Source organism: Bos javanicus, chromosome 12 (assembly GCF_032452875.1).
Source record: "Bos javanicus breed banteng chromosome 12, ARS-OSU_banteng_1.0, whole genome shotgun sequence".
Taxonomy (NCBI): Eukaryota; Metazoa; Chordata; class Mammalia; order Artiodactyla; family Bovidae; genus Bos; species Bos javanicus.
The window spans coordinates 4,822,720-4,840,884 of NC_083879.1; the positions used below are offsets into that span (position 1 = coordinate 4,822,720).

The following is an 18,165-nucleotide window of genomic DNA, read 5'->3' on the forward strand; positions in this document are numbered from 1 at the left end:
TATGCAGTCATGTTCAACTCTTAGCGACCCCGTGGACTGCAGCATTCCAGGCCTCCCTGTCCCACTCCATCTCCCAGAGTGTGCCCAAGATTATGTTCATGGCATCGGTGATGTCTGCCCAGCCATCGCATCCTCTGATGCCCTCTTCTCCTTCTGCCCTTGATCTTTCCCGGCATCAGGAACTTTTCCAATGAGTCATCTGTCTGCATCAGATGACCTAAATTCTGGAGCTTCAGCATCAGTTCTTCCAGTGAATATTCAGAGTTGATCTCCTCATGAGAAACCCTGGGCTGGAGGAAGCACAACCTGAAATCAAGATTGCTGGGAGAAATATCAATAACCTCAGATATGCAGATGACACCACCCTTATGGCAGAAAGTGAAGAGGAACTCAAAAGCCTCTTGATGAAAGTGAAAGAAGAGAGTGAAAAAGTTGACTTAAAGCTCAACATTCAGAAAATGAAGATCATGGCAGCTGGTCCCATCACTTCATGGGAAATAGATGGGGAAATAGTGGAAACAGTGTCAGACTTTACTTTTCTGGGCTCCAAAATCACTGCAGATGGTGACTGCAGCCATGAAATTAAAAGACTCTTACTCCTTGGAAGAAAAGTTATGACCAATATAGCATATTGAAAAGCAGAGACATTACTTTGCCAACAAAAGTCCGTCTAGTCAAGGCTATGGTTTTTCCAGTAGTCTTGTATGGATGTGAGAGTTGGACTGTGAAGAAGGCTGAGCAACGAAGAATTGATGCTTTTGAACTGTGGGGTTGGAGAAGACTCTTGAGAGTCCCTTGAACTGCAAGAAGATCCAACCAGTCCATTCTAGAGGAGATCAGCCCTGGGTGTTCTTTTGAAGTAATGATGCTAAAGCTGAAACTCGAGTACTTTGGCCACCTCATGCGAAGAGTTGACTCATTGGAAAAGACTCTGATGCTGGGAGGGATTGGGGACAGGAGGAGAAGGGGATGGCAGAGGATGAGATGGCTGGATGGCATCACTGACTCGATGGACATGAGTTTGAGTGAACTCCAGGAGTTGGTGATGGACAGGAAGCCTGGTGTGCTGCAATTCATGGGGTCGCAAAGAGTCGGACACGACTGAGCAACTGAACTGAACTGAACTGAAGATCTCCTTGCTGTCCAAATGACTTTCAGCAGTCTTCTCCAGCACCACGGTTTGAAGGCATCGATTCTTTGGCATTCTGTCTTCTTTATGGTCCAGCTCTCACAACCTTACATGCCCACTGGGAAGACCATAGCCTTGGTTCTATGGACTTTTGTTGGAAGAGTAATGTCTCTGCTTTTCAACACACTGTCTAGGTTTGTCATTACTTTCCTGCCAAGAAACAATCGTCTTCTGATTTCACAGCTGCAGTCACCTTCTGCAGTGATTTTGGAGACCAAGAAGAGGAAATATATCACTACTTTCACCTTTTCTCCTTCTATTTGTCATGCAGTAATGGGGCCAGATGCCATGATCTTATTATTATGTCTTAATATTTAGTCTTAAGCTGTATCTTTCATTCTCCACCTTCACCCTCATCAAGAGGCTCTTTAGTTCCTCTTCTCCTTCTGGCATTAGAGTAGCATCATCCACATATCTGAGGTTGTTGATGTTTCTCTGGCCACTTGTTACTCATCCAGCCAAGCATTTCTCATGATGTGCACATATGAAACTACCCAGCCCATAAAACTAATAAACCAATACCTTGGGGGCAGCTCTCACCATCTGAGATGTCTGCATTTTGCTGATGGACTGTGTATCTCTCTAACTAAACTGTCTTACTTTACTTTGGCTTGCTCTTGATTTTTCCTCTGTACAAAACACAGGATCCTGATTGGAATCCCAGGATGAATGTTAAGTTATAAGTCAGCTTTTTCATTCTCTTCTCTCATTTTCCTAACAAGCTCTTCAGTTCTTCTTCACTTTCTGAAGTTCCCAGAAGGCAAACTCCAGATAGTTTTCACCAAAATATAATAAATAATATTCTTAAGTAATTATTCTAGAATATATAAAAAGATAAAATAATACATGAAGGTAAGTAATGAGATAGTCATCAACTTGATTCCACATCTGATAAAGACATTAAAATAAATAAGATTCATCCTTAGCAAACTAAAGATGCAAAAAAGATGCAAAAACTATAAAGAAAGATTCAAAAAACCTAAATAAAATATTAGCAAATAAGATATAGCAGTACATTGAAAAGATAAAATATTGCAATATCTTAGATTCATTTGAAGATTACATTGGCTTATTTAATTAATATTATTAAAAAGTTGAGAATTTCTTTAACTTGATAAGTCATATCTTAACATATGCAAATATCACTCTTTAATAGTGAAGCAATGATAGTTTTCTCCCTTAACTTATGAATGTGAATGGCCATTTTGATACAATATGATTGTTTAAGCAGAAAATCAAAATAACATAAGAAAAACTGTTAGAAAAAGTAGCTGAAATGGAGAATTTTATTACATACAAAACTAATATAATGAATGCCAATTTTATTTCTACATACTAGCAACAAACAGAATATTTAATAAATAATATGCATCAAATATCTAGAAGTTAAGGTAACAAAGGATTTCAAGATCTTTATTTATTAGTATTCACAATATAATAAAGATGTTAAACCCCCTTAAATTCATATATATATATATATATATATATATATTCACTGCACAACTGGTCAGTATCTGAGCAATATTTTGCAAAAGAATTCTTAATTTATATGGAATTGTAATGCTCAAGAACAGACAAGAGTATCTTGAGAGAGAGTATCAAATTTGGAGAATGTGCTCTATCACTTATCTGGATTTATCATAACACCAATTATACAAGTAACAGGGTAACAAGGAAGAAATATATAAAACTATAACAAAATAGAGCCCTGAAATAGAAATGCTATATGCATTTGTTACCAAGTTTTTGATATACAACACTACAATGCACTGACAAAAGGATGACTGTTGAAGTTTGGTATTGATGTGGGAAAAAATACTTGTGACTTTTCTCCATATATGCAAATACCAATTACACATGGATTAAGAACCTAAAGTTCAAATGTAAAACAATAAATCATCAAGAAGTTAATATAGGACATTTAAAAAATGATTTTGACTTTGGTAAAGATTTCTTAACACTAAAAGTGCAAGTTATAAATGCATAACTCAACAAAAAGATTACCTTAAAAAAAAATAGGAAGAATAATCAATGTTAAAGTAGAGCAACTGAAACTTTCATACCCTGCTGGTGGGTATACAAATTACATCAGACACTTTGAAAAGCTAAATGGGTATGTGACCTCAGCCCATGAATTCCACTTCTTTATATTCACATGATAGGAATGAATATATCTGAGCCTCCAAAGATAATTTTTTTTGTTTATAACAGTGGTATTTGTAATCATTCCAAATTATGTTTTACTCAACTATTCATTAACTGTAAAATAAACAAAGCAATTATGGTATGTTTACAAAATGGAATACTATGCTGCGAAGGAAATGAATGAACTGTTTTAGCAACAACTCCCAAAAATATCACATAGTGTTGGCTAGTGAAAGATAGGCCAAAAGCAGTGAATATGCAAGTCAATGCATAAAGATCAATAATAGGCAAGCAGTTTACGACAACAGAATTCAGAGAGTAATTAGCTATCGTAGGATGTATTTTAACAGTACAGCAGCATAAAGGCTTCTGATGTCTATTTAATATTCTGTGTTCTTAGTCTTGTTAGTGGTTATGTGAATGTAGCAAATTTATAAAAAAGAAAGATATATCAGACAGCATGCTTCTAATTTGTATGCTTTTTCTCATTAATTGCCCTTCAATAAAAAGCAACTTAGAAAAAACTAACATAAAAAGAATTTAGGGCTATAATTATTAGATTTAAAAATCAATTTTAGCTCAATAAATAAAACTCTAATGCAGACCTGCTTAATTGACTGAATCCTTGAAGGAAAAATCACTAATAAGATTGATCTCATTCTTTCACCTTGATGTGACTATACTTTTTTAGAGATGGTCATTTTCAAGATGTTTTTCCTCTGCCCTACATTCTCTCACCATTTACTTGTGAAGTTCCCTAAGTTACTCATGGTGTACCTTTTGAAGGCAAAAATAATTAAACATAATTTTTCATTATCTTTCATGTGAACTTATTTTCTCTATGATTTCCTATGATCTCCTTTATCCTGGAGCTGGTTGTAGGATGGTGATTTATTGCTATTTGTTTCAGTTGAGGATGAAGAATAAGTCTGTCATCAGGATTTGGGGGTTAGAATAAAAACCACATTTATTAACTGAGACCACTCTACTGGGATTTGGAACATAAGCTTGGTTAATAATCAAAGATTTAGATCTTCTTTCAGACATGGTCCAGCAAGTGTACATCTCCTTCACATTTTCACTAGGTCAGTGAGTGGCTAGACCACAGACTTACCCAGGCATCTCTCAGTCCATTGTTGAAAATACCATCAAAGGGTATCACAAACCAACAGAATATCCCTTAACAATTTATTCATGCTACAAGGATGAACTCTGATACATGCATTCTTGGATCAGAGTAGAACAGATGAGGCCTATATTAACATCTATGAGGTAGCATCAAGAGTGTCCTAAACCAACATTACTTGTGTTAGTACATTTTTTCATGCCAGAAAATATTCTACAACTCTAATGATTAATCAATATTGGAAATACAAGCTGATCTTATGGTAATAAATGAACACTGAAAAGGTATTGTCCCTTAATTCCCTGTCAATACCCTCATAGGTCCGTCTGTCAATAACCTCAGATATGCAGATGACACCACCCTTATGGCAGAAAGTGAAGAAGAACTAAAGAGCCTCTTGAAAGTGAAAGAGGAGAGTGAAAAAGTTGGCTTAAAGTTCAACATTCAGAAAACTAAGATCATGGCATCTGGTCCCATCACCTCATGACAAATAGATGGGGAAACAGTGGAAACAGTGGCTGACTTTATTTTTCTGGGCTCCAAAATCACTGTAGATGGTGATTGCAGCCATGAAATTAAAAGACACTTACTCCTTGGAAGGAAAGTTATGACCAACCTAGACAGCATATTCAAAAGCAGAGATATTACTTTGCCAACAAAGGTCCATCTAGTCAAGGCTATAGTTTTTCTAGTAGTCATGTACGGATGTGAGAGTTGGATTATAAAGAAAGCTGAGCACCAAAGAATTGATGCTTTTGAACTGTGGGGTTGGAGAAGACTCTTGAAAGTCCCTTGGACTGCAAGGAGATCCACCCAGTCCATCCTAAAGGAGATCAGTCCCGGGTGTTCATTGGAAGGACTGATGTTGAAGCTGAAACTCCAATACTTTGGCTACCTGATGTGAAGAGCTGACTTGTTGGAAAAGACCCTGATGCTGGGAAAAATTGGGGGCAGGAGGAGAAGGGGACAACAGAGGATGAGATGGTTGGATGGCATCACCGACTCAATGGACATGGGTTTGGGTGGACTCCGGGAGTTGGTGTTGGACAGGGAGGTCTGGCGTACTGCGGTTCATGGGGTCGCAAAGAGTGGGACATGACTGAGCGACTGAACTGAACTGAACTACATAGGTATAAAGGCATAAAAAACAAATGCTCAAAATGTAATCTATAACAATATGAAAAAAGTGGAAGTGTTAGTCACTCAGTTGTGTCTGACTTTTGGCAACCCTATGGCCTGTAAGCCCACCAGCATCCTCTGTCCGTGAAGTTCTCCAGGCAAGAAAACTGGAATGGGTAGCCATTCTAGTGCTCTTCAATTGTTTGCCTGTGATGCTTAGATAAACAGATGTTAGGAACAGGAAAGAAATGGAATGAGTCCTTTCCTGGCACTAGAGCCCACCATAGAGTAAAAGCAAAGGATCAATGCCATGGCGTAATTAAGAAGACATCATCCCACTGCTGGGCATACACACTGAGGAAACCTGAAGGGAAAGAGACACGTGTACTCCAATGTTCATCGCAGCACTGTTTATAATAGCCAGGACATGGAAGCAACCTAGATGTCCATCAGCAGATGAATGGATAAGAAAGCTATGGTACATATACACAATGGAGTATTACTCAGCCATTAAAAAGAAAACATTTGAATCAGTTCTAATGAGATGGATGAAACTGGAGCCTATTATACAGAGTGAAGTAAGCCAGAAGGAAAAACACCAATACAGTATACTAACGCATATATATGGAATTTAGAAAGATGGTAACGATAACCCTGTGTACGGGACAGCAAAAGAGACACTGATGTATAGAACAGTCTTATGGACTCTATGAGAGACGGAGAGGGTGGGAACATTTGGGAGAATGGCATTGAAACATGTATAATATCATGTATGAAACAAGTCGCCAGTCCAGGTTTGATGCATGATACTGGATGCTTGGGGCTGGTGCACTGGGATGACCCAGAGGGATGGTATGGGGAGGGATGAGGGAGGAGGGTTCAGGATGGGGAACACATGTATACCTGTGGCGGATTCATTTTGATATTTGGCAAAACTAATACAATTATGTAAAGTTTAAAAATAAAATAAAATAAAAAAAAAAGAAGACATCCAGGTCAAAAACTTACACAGCTCTGTGGAACTGCACAACTGTCTGTGATATGATATGGTTATTGTCTGACCATTTATCTGCCTCCTTCTGGTGGCCTGCTATGTGAACATCATAAAGACAGTGGTAGAAAAGAGAAAACAACACCCAAATGGAGTCAGTTATGCAAAGCCCCACATCAACAAAGCAAGGCTTAATATCTAACCTAACTACAGTTTCAGTTTCCTTCACTCTTGTAACCTTTAACCAGTCTAGCTGGAATTACCTGGTCAGCGTTAGTGAGGTAATCATCCCCTAAAACCTCCTTTGTCCCCTTGAGGAAGGTGACTTAGCCTTTTAAAAAATCCACTTTTTCCTAATAAACTTTTATGTACCCTATTTCCACCTTTAAAAACTTCTCCTTTTCTACAACTCTTTGGAACTCCTTTTTATTTGGTAGGTGGGGTGCTTTGTGATTTATAAGTTATTGAATAAAGCCAATTAGATCTTTTCATTTATTTAGTTGAATTTGCTTTGCTCATTTTTTAACAGCAGCAGGCAAGCATATGGTGAGAAGGTTAAGTTCAGCCCTGAAAAGAGAATACAGGTTGTGTGAGGTTCTTGGGCATGCACAACTTAGGCAGGAAAACAAACAAATCAATATATGTTTTGTCTGTTGTAAACGTTCACCTTCCTAAGAGCGAAATTTTGTTATATTTGAATGTCTTTATGTAAGGTCCAATAAGTCTGTCATTGTTTACAGGAATTTGGTCAAGAAGGATCCAAGTTTTCCATATTTCAAAGAGAAAAACAATTCTCAAATAGCAAATCACATCAGAATAAATATTATGAGATGCACAATATGACTAGGCAAAATACAATATGACTGGACTGCATACTCTTCAGAGCAAAAATATTCTGATCTGTTTAATGATCTTTTCCTCCAGAATTAGCTGGCCTGTCCTTTGACCCAAAGTTCAAATACTCCCTTAGGACAGTCAGTGTATGTTGCTTCATGTGGAATTTCATCCAGCAATGCAGTCACCTTTCATGCAGTCTACAAGGTCTTAGGAGCGTGGTACTGGATACATAATGTTATCAACTGCTTCAGATCCATTAGCCTTTGGGACCTGTCAGTTCTTCACCACCATGGATCACTGTGCTCCTCTTGACCCTCTCTGCCCCTCTTCTAATCACCATAAGTTCAACTTATCCCCACATTTTCCTGTGTAAGCTCATTCAAATAGAAATAGCAGCTGAATAATTGACCTCTTAAATCCAAATATAATGCTGGTTCACATATATATTGTCACACCCTTCATTTCTCCTTATGTACTCTGGCAACTGTTTAGAAAGGAGGTTCCTCGACACATAGCTTATATGTATTAAATGTTTTAATTAATGTGAATAATATTTGAGAGCACACATATATGAGTAATTAAAATTAATAAATTCAGTTAAATACATCTTTGTGCTTGCCACCCTCCATCAACACTTAGGTGTTAGTGTTGATACAAGGGAGCTGTATCGAGTTGATACAGCAAATAGGATCCTTAGCCTGGAGATCAACTAAGGAGAGGAAAAAGCTTAAGACTCATGTAGCCAGAATTTTTAGAACATTTTCTACTTTTATCTATAGGAAGGGTCCTGGCAAAAGTCTCTGGCAGCAGGATATTTCCAGACCCCAGTGAAATTTCTATAAGATCCCTAAAATATGAGAGAGATTCTGCTGTCAGTTCTGTGTCAGTAAAATCTATGACATTACCACTAATTTTAACACTGTTCCACACAATATTAAGGCAGTGACCTAAGAGCAGTTTGTTGTTCTGTTGCTCAGTCATGTCTGACTCTTTTTGATCCCAAGAACTGCAGCATGCCAGTCATCCCTGTCCTTCACTATCTCCTGGAGCTTGCTCAAACTCATGTTCATTGAGTCAGTGATACTATCCAACAATCTCATCCTCTGCTGCCCACTCCCCAACCCCACCTTTTTCCTCCTACCCTCAGTCTTTCCCAGTATCAAAGTCTTTTCCACTGAGTTGACACTTCCCATCAGGTCGCCAAAGTATTGCAGCTTCAACATCAGTCCTTCCAGTGAATATTCAGGATTGATTTCCTTTAGGATGAACTGATTTGATCTCCTTGCTGTCCAAGGGAATGTCTAGAGTCTTCAATACCACAGTTGAAAAGTGTAATTTCCTTGGCACTCAACCTTTTTTATGGTCCAATTCTCACATCCATACATGACTACTGGAAAAATCATAGCTTTGATTATACAGACCTTTGTCAGCAAAGTGATGTTTCTGCTTTTTAATACTCTGTTTATGTTTGTTATAGCTTTTCTTCCAAGGAGCAAGCATCTTTTAGTTTTATGGCTGCAGTCATCATCCACAGAGATTTTGGAACCCAAGAAAATAAAGTCTGTCACTGTTTCCATTGTTTCCTCATCTATTTGCCTTGAAGTGATGGGACTAGATGCCATGATCTTAGTTTTCAGAATGTTGAACTTTAAGCCAATTTTTTCACACTCCCCTTTCAACTTCATCAAAAGGCTATTTATTTCTTCTTCACTTTCTGCCATAAGGGTGGTGTCATATGCATGTCTGAGGTATTGATATTTCTCCTATCAATCTTGATTCCAGCTTGTGTTTCATGAAATATCTATAAGTTTTTTCCTATTTATTTCCTTTTTTTTTGTTTGTAGTGCAATATTTCATTTTATAAGAAGCATACTTGATCATCCAGATGACCAAAATATATTTCTCGTATATTTTAGGTCTTTATCCAAGATTCCTGGTTCATGGCTCCCAAAACCCTTGACATCCCCTTAATGATGAGAGCAATGAGAGCATCTTTTGTCGTAATATTTGGTCTCCAGTTCTCAGTTGACATAATTTCAGAGTCATAAAGTTGAAATGAGTGTTTTGCTATTCGCAGTAATACCCTTCCCATCACAACTGAGTTTACGTTAATGAGGCGACTATTGGTATGGGGGCTGGTTTCCAAGGCAACCAACTAGAATAGAAGATTTTAACTTTCAGTCTCACCTCTAGTTATGGGGAGGGGAGAGGATCAGGACAGTGGATCAGTCACTACTGGCCAATGATGCAGTTACACTGCCTACATAATTATCTTTATAAAAACGCAAAGGAGAAGGTTACAAGCGCTTCTAAGTTAGGAATCAGACCCCTTCAATGTTCCACCGTACTGGGCCACAAACTCCATGAGGACAGATGCTTCTTTGTTTGGTTCCTCACCTATTTATCTCTTCATCTGGCTGTTGATTTGTATCCTTTAATATCCGTAGTAATAATCCAGTAATCTTTCAAGTGTATGGGTTCTCTGAGTTCTGTGAGCTGCTCTACCAAATCAATAAACCCAAAAAGAGGGTCATGGAAACCTCTGGTGTATAGCTGGTACCTCAGAAGTGAAGGTAATGAGCTGGGCTTCAAATCGGAGGGTGATTTTGTGGGAAGGAACTGAGCCTTCTACAGTGGCATCTGATGCTGTCTCTAGGTAGTTAGAGTCAGACTGAGCTGAATTGTAAGACCTCTCAGTGCAGTCCTGAGTATAGTCTGGTGGTATGTGGACAATCCCCACGCACACACATATGTTGCAATTGTTTATCAGAACCACTAATGCATAATAATATATCCCATCTTCTTGTTCTTTAATTGCTCTGACTACAGTGGTGGGAGATGATGTGCTGTATGGTAAATAACACAAGATACAGAGTTTAAAACATTAATGTCTATACTTATAAGTCTTCTTATCCTCAAGGAATGGCAGTCTATCTAAAATAAAACTGTAATACTTGTTCTGTTGAAAATTTGGCATTTATGATAATCAGATGACATGAAGCAATTTATGTGTCAGTGTATTTAGAATTGAAAAAGTGTCCAAAATGTAATGAAATGTTATTAATATTACACATAATCACTAGTATCTTGGAATAACAACTTTAAAAAAATTTAAAAATGGTAGAATTTATCAGCCAGATAGTATAAGTCTCGTAAAATAGTTTGATATTTTCAAAAAAATAAATCTTAAAAGAATAAGAAAGACCTGTAAGATAAATTAACTTTTCAATATATATATCATTATTAGATGATGTCATTAGTTAGTATTCCTAGTGACAGGAGTCAATCCTAGATGACTTAAACCAACAAGGAATTTTTATAAGGAATGGGAGAAAGATTGGGGAAGCTGGCAGAATTAAGCAGTCAAAACTTGAGGACTCTTAAAATTAAAATATATATATATATATATATATATATATATGTGTGTGTGTGTGTGTGTGTGTGTGTGCGCATGTGTGAATGAGAACTAAGAGTTTACCTTGCCTAGTCTCCGCCTCTGTCATCACCTCTTCTTTCCCCTACAGTGTCCTTACCTATCACAACTCTGTTATCAACTGGTCACCTGGCAGTGATGGGCTGTCTCTAGTGATGCGTAGAAGGAAGACTTTGCCACCTGTGTTTCTGAGGTAAAAGTTTAAAGGGAAATAGAAAATACTCTCTTATCGAGACTACACTCAGTGGAAGAGAGGCAATTCCCTTTAAAGAAATCAGGTATTATTAGGAAAGATTAGTGCCAGGAAGCCCCACCCTAATGAAGGAACCCTTTAGAAAGTCATTATTTTCCCCTGGTCTGCACATGGGAATAAAATTTCCATTGAAGGGATGTTGTAAACTTGAACTTCATTAATAAGCATTCCATGTCAGTGTTCTAATTTGAAGTTCATTTACTCTTTGTGTATGTTTCTTCCCCTTTAAAGCTACAATAATTTATTATTGAGAATAAGCTAAACATGTTCTCATCTGAAAGATGAATAGCTTGCCTACTGCTTATCAGCTAAAACCAGTTTGTGGAAAATATTCAAGAAGCTTTGGAAGTCTATTTTATTTTCTAAAGAACAATATCTCAGCCCCTGTATTCTACTTACTGGAGAACTAATCACACCAATATTCTCCATTAGTTTCAAAGTCATATGTACTATTTCTCCTTATTTTTTGTCATGAAAAAATTATTAGCTCCCTGAAATTTTCAGTGCTTTTATTTTTTTCCACTTTGACTATTTCTTTGGACAGTTAAATAACTACATTTCTAAATATAAATATTGATGGTTTTTCTTTATTTTGGGGGATGAAGATTAAACCAGAGATAGGGTCAACTATATCAAGGATATACTGTTATTTTCAAGATGTACTTACTAAATAAATAAGAAGATCAATTACTTTTCATTATACTGACTCTGATTATGATAGAAATTGTAGGTATTATAAAAAATGTAGATTAGCTAAAACAATAACTAATAGTTTGTTCAGGGAAATGACTCAGAAACATCAGATAATAGGGAATAAAATAGGTCTTCTAGAATTAAAATTTTCTATGTAAATTCATATTCAATAGAGGAAAGACAAAATTACTTAGGATTTAAGAGACCAAATACTTCACATTTTCAGATTTAGAAATAATAAAAATTACTGATTTCATGGGATAACTTGATTTTCTTCAAACTGCAAGCCTTTTTCCAATGAAAAACTTGATCCAAAAACCTCACTTAGAAGTTTTTAATCCCATTCTGCAAACATTTTGAAAATTTGGAAAAAGCAAGCACCCTCTACTCCTGCTTCCTGTCTCAAATCTGTTCTTTGGGCTGCTTTTCAAATCTTCTAAACACCAAGAGTGTTGAATTCTTCAAGTAATGTGTTTATCAAGTAAGGTTGCTATTTTTTTTTGCAATGATGCCAGCAGATTCTTAGGCTGTTGAAGACAATTTATAATATGAAGTTTTAATGTGTTAATCAGGGAAGGATTGCATTCATAACACTTTGGTATGGTCTATAGAAAAATTCAGTATGCTTTTCAAACACTTCAATGTTAAATACAGTAATTTTTCACATATTATATATTACATGTGAGAAAATTTTGCTATTAATGTTTATAGGAATGTTCATTTTTTCATGTTACTCTAAAAAAAGTCATGAAAGAAACATACTTTGTTATGTGTCCTAAGAATCATTTTTGTGGACTGGGAAATACCTTCATTATTTGTTTGAAAAACAAAACAAGAAATAATTGACAACATGTCACCGGCTTAAAAAAAACTAACAGTGAAGCAAAACATCAAATTAAAAATAACCAGAAAACAGAATAAAAACGTACACAGAAATCATTACTTAAAAGTATGTTACCTTCATTAATGAGCAGAAAACACTTATATTAATAAGTAAAGGAGATACAGTAATAGAAAAATATAAACTATCTTCTGGAAACAGGTTTTAAAATTAGTTTTAGTGCACTGTAAAGTTTTGTATGTGGAAGTTATATTTTTGAATTTCAAGATATTGGGAATACTTCTTAATGAAATGGCTATTGATTAAAATGTTCTATTTTCTGTTTTTATTACTCCATTATTTTTCTATTTTTCATTTTAATATATTTCATTTTATCATAGTAAATGAAAATACTTTTTAAAAATAAAAATGCCAGGGAAAATAGCATAATAATCCTTCTATAATATACTTTTTTTCTGAAAAGAACCTCGCTGTTCTCTAGAAACTGGCAATCATTCCCATCTCTTACCAGAACATATTCCAATTTTTCTAATATGTTATGTTACTTGCTAATGTATCCAAGATCTTAGGCAGAAGTTTCTGCATCATCTTAACTCCATCTGCTCTGTTCTTGCCATGTTTGGCAAGAGTTTTTAAATACTCAATTTAACTAACAAAAAATTATTACTCTGCCATACTATTGATATTTGAATATTTTAGCTTCAAAAGGAAACATTTTCATTCATATACTAAAGAGGCAACTTGCTTTGCCTTCTAGTAATTTCCCGTGATTTTAGAAAAGAAAGTTTTTTCTTAAAATATTTCTGCCAAGTCTTTTGTATTCTCATTTGAGAAATTAAAACCTTAAAAAATGCTGGTGTTAACCTAATAGCTCACTCTTTGGCCAAAAGCCAGTAGGGTAAAAATCATTTCTCTGCTGTCACTGATCCTCTTGCATAGCATTTAGTTTTTCTGATACTGAAGAACAGGTCTCCATTAAGAAATATATTCCATTTTCACATCATAACTGAAGGTTAGCATCATTAATGTGAGAAAAAATGCTGCCAGACTCCAGCTTGACACTGGGTCAAGTACTGTAGCTCATTTTCTGAAACACTTCCCATCTAGGTGATTCGTCTTTTTCTCACAACAACGATCTAAAATATCACCATCTAGACTAAAAAAGCCACTAGAAAATGGAAAATTTGATCATTCAAAAATAAAAATGAGCATTTTACTTTGTCTACTGGAAAAGTATACTACCCTTGCCTTTAAAAAAGAAATTAAACAAAAAGAAAAATTTTCATATTTTCTAATGTTTTTCAATCATTTCTTAAAGTGATAGCAAATGGAATGTAGCTCTTCTGTGCCATTCTTACAAGCAATTCTTAGAAATACTGTTTTCATGTCAAGTCCTGGTTATCTCACTAATGTTATTTAAGATATAACTCAATATTTATGGAATAGCTCACATTTAATTTAAAATTAATTATTTTATATGTTTGCTTATTAATATGTTACCAATTAGAAGTAAATATGACTATTTTGATTTTATCAGAATCTGTTTGCCCCTAGTCACCATCAGATTTTTTATAAAAATAAGTTAGGCAGTTACATGGGAGGACTAGTGAATACACTTGTGAATCACCTCAAAAAATTAGCTGGTATATCAATTAAAAAAATAAATAAAAATACACTGGCTACTCAGATAGGATTTTAAAACTTTTTTTATATGATATTATATGTTGATGTATGGCAAAACCAATACAATATTATAAAGTAAAAAATAATAATAAAAATTTTTTAAAAAGCAAAAAAAATTAAAAAAATAAAACTTTTCGTAATCAAAACTGTCAAATATATTACTTTAAAGTAAGTATATCATAAATTATATTCTTACACATAAGAACTTGTGTACTTATGAACTTAAGAACTTGTGAACTTTTCAAAACTTGGAATTTTTTAATATTTGAAAATATTTTCATTAGAAAATCAAGTGTCATTACATTATCATAGAAATTAGTTAATTGAAGATACTGAGTTATAACATTACAGGGCTACCAGTTTATTCTATTCAAATGTAAATACAGAATTCTGTTCATATCTTGATTATGCATTTGATTATAAAGTATTTAAAATAAAAAAGAATTTCCTTACAAAAATTTGACTTAATGGGTACCCACAGTTAACCAACTGCAAGGTTACAAGGCAGTCCTCCACACTGCCAAGTCAGCCCAAGATTTCTAATACCAGCTGCAGATTACTAGTTTCCCAAACTTCCCTCAGGGAAAGACTCACTGATGACATGGAAAGCAATTATCCTCATAGTTATGTTTATTACAAGTATAGGATACAAATTAGAAGCTGCTGAAGGAAAAGACACAGGGCAGTATGGGAAAACCAAACTGGTCACTCTTTCCCTGTGGAGTCACAGACTATTATATCATCCCCACTACAGCATCACAAACTCACAGAGGACTGCCAACCAGGGAAGCTCACCTGGACTGCAGTGCTCAGAGTGTTCATTAGGATTCATAATATTAGCATGATTGATTGAGTCGCTGCTCACTGTGTTGAACTCCATCTCCTGTCCCTTCTTTCCTCCAGAGGTCTGAATGATATTGTGTGACCTCCAGGTCTCATCACAAGTCACCTTATTGGCATAAATTATCATTTAATTCTATATTATACAGCATAAATAATCAGGATAATTCTATGTGTTTACCATGAATGACAAGACATTGCTCTTCTTTGGGAAATGCCAAGGGTTTGGAATTAGACAGGGATGAAGCCCAGACTTCTTTTTGGACTATGCCACATCCTAAAAACATGACAGGACAATAGTTTGATAGTATTCCTTACCTACACAACAGAGTAGAGAATTACAACAATTTGCCACTTGATTTAAGCCTAAATGAGCACTTTTTGCAAGAAATTAATCAATAAAAACCTGTAATTCTATATAAAGTATTGAGTTTTATATATATATATATATGTATATATATGTATACTTTAGTTTAATAACATTAAATTGACTCAATATTAAAGGTTTTAAAATAAGAGCACAACAGAAAAAATCATTGATGAAACTGATTATAGCATCTATTTTTCTCACTTTTCCTTTATTTTATAGATTCAGAGTTAAGAATTTGATTCACCTTTAAGAAAGCAATATTTACTCATGTGACATTAAACAATCACAGCTCTCTTTATTTGATGGAAAGAAAGGGTAAAAAATTAGTTTCAAAATCCATACATGCATGAACAAGTGATAAGTACAAAGAGGATGAAGAAATCCCACCAGCAGATTGGCAATCAGGCAGTGCACAGTGTTGTAAATATGGATGGTTTACAAGATCCTATTTTCCATATGTAAGTCCTAATTTATTTGATTTTTTCCAAATGATTTACATTACTATAGCTTTACCCCAAAATAATCCCAATATATAGAATCAAGTATAATAAATGCACTCCAATAATATTTTGGCGTAAATTTCATATGTCTCACATGCAGTATTTTGTCTTCTGTGAATGTCTCTGTGTGCTTTGTAGGGCAAGTCAACCTGCAAATTTCATCACAGATAGAAAACTAAAGTTTATTGAAGAGCTATCTGATTTTTGTATTAAATACAAGAACACTAACACTTGATGTGAAGATAGCAAATGAGATGCAGATTAGAAATTCTGCTCAAACAAATTCAGTGTGTTCTTCTTTATCTGCACATCAGCGCTGTTGCCTTCAGAAGTAACAACACTCCTATTTCCATGTTAAGTCAGGATTGCATGTTCATTGAAGTCAGGGGTTCTTTTTAATTACATGTATTTGTCATTAAATTCATGTAATCACATGAACTCATACAAACATCTGTATGAGTTCACGATGAACACGGTTTGTAAAGATGTGTCATAAAAGATAGTTCTCATGTCACTGCATTGTTTTATACCTTGCCTCCTGAGTTCATGTAATCAGGGAGGTCAAGGAAATAAAGGAGATTTAAACAGAGATGAAAGATGTCTAGGTGTGATAGATCTATGAAAGGAAAATCAATGGTATTTATTGTATTTAGATTAACATGTAAAGCCAGAATTTTAAGAAATTATTCATATTGTATTTACTAATATTTCTTAAGAAGAGAAAAAAATGGGGAATAATTTCCTACAAAGTACTGACCAATATTTGCCTCAAAATGTTGACCAATAAAATAAAATGTTTTATCAACTAGAAATAAGAACAATTAAATTTTAGAAACCCCATGATGTGATAGATTCAAAGTTGAGTATTTGAGTCTTTTTTATAAGTAGTCTTATATATACAGTGATGGTCACCTGCTTTTAGTATGTTGTCTAAAACTAGCTACGTGGTCACTAGAAGAAATCAGATTTTTTCCCTTCTGAGGAATAGGTTTATCTGTGGCTGTTGTTTTCTTTTAGAATCCATAGGATAAGAAGCACACAGCAAATGATTTTGATGTTTTACTTAGGGTTTTACACTCAGATATTATAATAAATACACAGAAAGTGTAAACATTATGATCATACAAAAATTGTTGATATTTTTAAACTTGTCAAGTGTTATATATAAGGAGCTAAATAACAAGAAAATAAACTATTTCAAGGAAAAAGAAATGAAAAAAGGCAAAGGGGTTGTCTGAGGAGAACAACAAATAGCTGAGGAAAGAAAAGAAATGAAAGGCAAGGGTGAAAGGGAAAGATATATCCAACTGAAAGCATTGCAGAGAGGAGGGAGGAGAAATAAGAAGGACTTCTTAAAAGGGCAATGCAAAGAAATAGAGGAAAACAATAGAATCAGAAAGACTAGAGATCTTATCAAGAAAATTGGAGGTATCAAAGTAACATTTCATGCAAGGAAGGGCACAATAAAAGACAGAAATGGCACGGGCCTAACAGAAGCAGAAGATATTAAGAAGAGGTGGCAAGAATACACAGAACTATACAAAACAGTTTTAATAGCCCAGATAACGACAATGGGGTGATTATTCACCTAGAGCCAGACATCCTGGAGTGTGGAGTCACGGGGGCCTTAGAAAGAATTACTAGGAGCAAAGCAAGTAGCGGTGAAGGAATTTCAGCTGGGCTGTTTAAAATCCTGAAAGATGCTACTGCTGAAGTGTTGAACTCAATATGTCAGCAAATTTAGAAAACTAGGTGGTGGCCACAGGACTGGAAAAGTTTATTTTTCATTCCAATCCCAAAGAAGGGCAATGCTAAAGAACATTCAAACTACCATACAATTGTGCTCATTTTAGATGCTAGTAAGGTTATGCTCTTAAAGAGATGGTAATATAAGATCAACTTACCTGTCTCCTGGGAAACCTGTGTGCAGATCAAGAAGCAGCAGTTAGAACCAAACATGGAACAACTGACTGGTTCCAAATTGGAAAAAGAGTCCAAAAAGTTTGTACATTACCATCCTGCTTATTTAACTGATATGCAGAATGCATCATGTAAAATGTCTGGCTGGATGAATCACAAGCTGGAATCAAGATTGCCAGGGGAAACATCAATAATTTCATGTATGCAGGTGATACCACTCTAACA

General features: G+C 35.2%; 1 long non-coding RNA gene across 1 annotated transcript; it reads left to right on the plus strand.

Annotated features, from left to right (window-relative positions):
• Positions 1–9,487: 9,487 nt before the first annotated feature.
• Positions 9,488–16,070, plus strand: LOC133258066 (uncharacterized). The gene is made up of 3 exons (XR_009739788.1): positions 9,488–9,980; positions 10,932–11,033; positions 15,740–16,070. It is a non-coding gene; the product is annotated as an uncharacterized LOC133258066 (long non-coding RNA).
• The last annotated feature ends 2,095 nt before the right edge of the window (positions 16,071–18,165 follow it).